Source organism: Papaver somniferum, unplaced genomic scaffold (assembly GCF_003573695.1).
Source record: "Papaver somniferum cultivar HN1 unplaced genomic scaffold, ASM357369v1 unplaced-scaffold_115, whole genome shotgun sequence".
In the NCBI taxonomy this organism is placed as follows: Eukaryota; Viridiplantae; Streptophyta; class Magnoliopsida; order Ranunculales; family Papaveraceae; genus Papaver; species Papaver somniferum.
The window spans coordinates 4,275,900-4,279,616 of record NW_020620492.1 but is presented as its reverse complement, the minus strand read 5'-3'; positions in this window follow the sequence as shown (position 1 = coordinate 4,279,616).

Here is a 3,717-nt window from a genome sequence, read left to right as displayed (position 1 = left end):
CATGTTTCTTGAAGATGGAGATGTACAGTTTCCTACTGTATGACCAGGTTCTTTACAATAGTTGAACTGAATCTGAGAATTCGAACTTTGATTGGTCGGAGGTTGAAAGGATGATGTTTGTGACACCCTCTCTGTTGATGCTAAAGTGCAGGTTTTGGCCAAGTGACCTGGTTTCTTGCAGTTGTAACACTGAACCTGTGAGATGTCACGATAGTTTCTCTGAGAACTGAAGGTATTATTAAAAGTTGTACGTGAAGGAACTGCAAACACAGCGGGTATTTCAGGCTTGATCCGCTTCCGAGTTTCTTCAGTAATAAGCTCAGATAACGCAGCTTCCACCGTAGGGAGAGGTGACCGATGAAGAATTGAAGCTCTTACAGTCTCAAAATCATCTCTTAACGCCATCAGAAGTTGAACCAGACGTGACTCTTCTCTGTATTTCTACCATAACTCAATATTTGTAGTCCAATTTGGTTCCATGAGTGCTAGTTGATTCCATATAATTGACATCTCAGAATGGAAATCTGAGATTGACTGATCCATCTGTTGTTTCATGGATCGAATATCTTGTTCTAGTTTGTAACGTTGAGCAAAGTTGATTTGGGTATATCTTCTTGAAAAAAAATCCCATGCTTCTTTGGCAGTTTCAAAACCAGTGAGTTGCATACTTATGGAGGTGATCATTGTATTGCTTATCCATGTCAGTATCTTGTGATTGTTGATCTCCCAGTCTTCAAGGTTTTCTTCAGTTTCTTTGTCTTTGCTAGGCTCAGTTTGTTTATCTCTAATAACAACACCAGTCGTAACAGTACTAGGCTTTTTGTCATCACGGAGGTATTATACACGGAGCCTAGTCGACATCGCGACTATTGGTGCACTTCATCTATGGTCATGCAGGGAACCTAGCCATGCTCCTGGCTTATCTGGTGTATTTCATTAAGCTATACACGGAGCCTAGTCGACATCGCGACTATTGGTGCACTTCATTTAGTCATGCACGGAACCTAGCCACTCGGGGCTATTATCCAATTTTCATGGTGCATTCGAGGCCACCTTTTCTCATTTCTCAGCCCTAATCATGGCTATTCCTAATTCACAGTGTTTTTCACATTCAAAATTTCTTAAGGTTCAATACAAGATGACATGGATATTCGGTGAACTTAGTGAAATTATTAAGATGGTAGTCTACACATGCAGACTAGATGATATACGACACGTTTAATGGAACTCAAATATCAATATGCAAATAGGCGTTATTCTAGCACTTCTTGGTCTAATCTTCTAAATATGCCAAATGGATGTGTGTATTGGTAATGGCGAGAATCAATTTTGTACCCTAGAGAACCAGGATAGAGCGGAGCTGGTATTGTGAAGCGCTGATAGTCGGTTTCATGTCCGGATCTGCTTAGTGCTTGATTCATCTGTAAATAAGCGCTGATGTAGATAGGTTGTACTGATGTTGTGGAGTGGCGCTGATCATGGTGTTCAGCGGCATTGATGTAGGGGAGAGAAATTAGAAGAAGGTTGTTCAGCGGACAAAGAGTTGTTTAAACAGCTGGTGTCTGGATCGTTGAAAAGTCCTTCTATGTGGAATTTGTACAAACAGTTGGTATACAAGCATCGACTCTTCGCCTGTTCCGACTCTTCTCTGCTGAATGGAGACTAAATGCCTTTATAATTATTTTGCTGATGAAATTGTGTCGAAATTCTGACATCCTCTGAATTTATCTTCGATGAAAGATGACACAGGTTGGTCTTGGTAAAAAATTCTCCGGATTCAAGCAGTAATGGTTGCAGCTGCTCTTGTAGCTTCTGCTGATGTTGAGAGGCGATGATTTGCTGCTAAGACTGGTAGTGTTGGTGGAGCTTTGAAAATTATTGTGGATGGCTGCGGATAAGAGAACAACGGAGACTCCGGATGGCATGGTATCAAGATGTACTGGTAACACTATGGATGCAATTGTCGGCTGAGAGGGATGACACGGCTTGTAACTGATGGGTGGTAGCGCCTAAGGATGACTATTGCGAGATATGGGCTCGGATGTGGAGAGCAAGGAAAGACAGGGTGAGAAAAAAAAGAAACATAGCGTGAGAATTGGGAAGATGGGTCTTGCTGGGCGAGAGACTAAACTTCTCCCACTGTGGTGTGGTCGCAATGCTGATAGGGAAAAGTGGGAAAGAAAAGCAAGTCCAAGCCACATCAAGCCCTCCCTCTTAGAGGTGAAGAGAGAGAATGGATCAGGTTAGAATGATTTCCTAAATGTCCTTTCTCCATTTTTATAACAATCTCTCCTCCTCCTCTTATGGATAAGCACCCATAAGATCAATATATTACAAAACTGTCACTTCTCCTTTATCCAAGTTACCATAGGCTTTTGGCTTGGGGTGAAGCCCAATTCTTCCATTTTCCTCTTTTTGGACTAGGATCACCCATCACCCTATGGGTTGAGTCTAGTCCCCAAGTGTTCATATCTTAAGAGGGATTCCTAAAGGGTTAAGGGGACTGTTTGTTTTTAAAGATAATTATTTTCATGCATCAACAACTATACCATTATAAAACGCAACAGGATCCACAGCTTGAGAACTACTACTGTACTTCCCTGTTCAGTGTGTTTATGTGGAGGGAGGAAAAATCTTTGATGGTACTTTAATAGCAAATGAGCTTGTGGATTCAAGACTTAAATCTGGATTTCCAGGAATTGTCTGCAAGATAGATTTAGAAAAAACATTTGATAGAGTAAATTGGAGCTACCTTGAATCTATAATGAGGAAAATGGGGTTTAGCTCTAACTGGTGCAAATGGATAAAATTTTGCTACTCAAAATCTTCATTCTTAGTTCTTATTAATGGATCTGCTTTTTTTTTTTTGGAAGTACAAGAGGAGTTAGGCAAGGCTGTCCACTGTCACCTTTATTGTTCAATATTGCTATGGAGGGGTTCTCTAGATACTTGGACAGAGCTGCAAATATAAATTTATTTACTGGTTTTTCAGTTGTGCAAGATGGATCTGTGGTGAACCATCTCCACTATGCTGATGATACAATTCTGTTTGTGGATGACAAAAAGGAAGAACTCATAAACCTTTTCTTTATTTTTCATTGTTTTGAGTTTATTGCAGGATTGAAAGTAAACACCTCAAAAACAAGGTTAATTGCAATTGGCGAAGTTCCAGAACTTAATGTATAGGCTGATGATTTTGGTTGCAAAAAAGATACATTACCTTTCATGTATCTTGGAATGCCTTTAGGGGCTAATGCTGACAGCAAAGCAATATGGATACCATCATTGAAAGATTTGATTCAAGACTCTCTTTCTGGAACTAATGTTTTTTTCCAAAGGAGGTAAATTAGCTCTTTTAAAGCACATTCTCAGCTCACTTCCAATGTATTACTTCTCTCTTTTTAAAGCACCTATTTCAATAATCAATATTTTGGAGAAGAAGATGAGAATTTTTCTTTGGGAGCACAGTTCTTCTGACAATAAATGTTCTTACCTTGTAAACTGGAATCAAGTAATGGATTCTAAAGAAAGAGGGGGTCTAGCAGTTCTTAATCTGAAATCCATGAAGCTTTGTCAGCCAAATGGTGTTGGAGGTTTGGAGTTGGGTAATCTCATCTGTGGTACAAGTTAATTGTTGAAAAGTATGGTTGCTCATTCTCTTATTAGTCTAATGGTATGAATGATTCAGTTCATGGGATTTCTTGCTGGAAAAATATT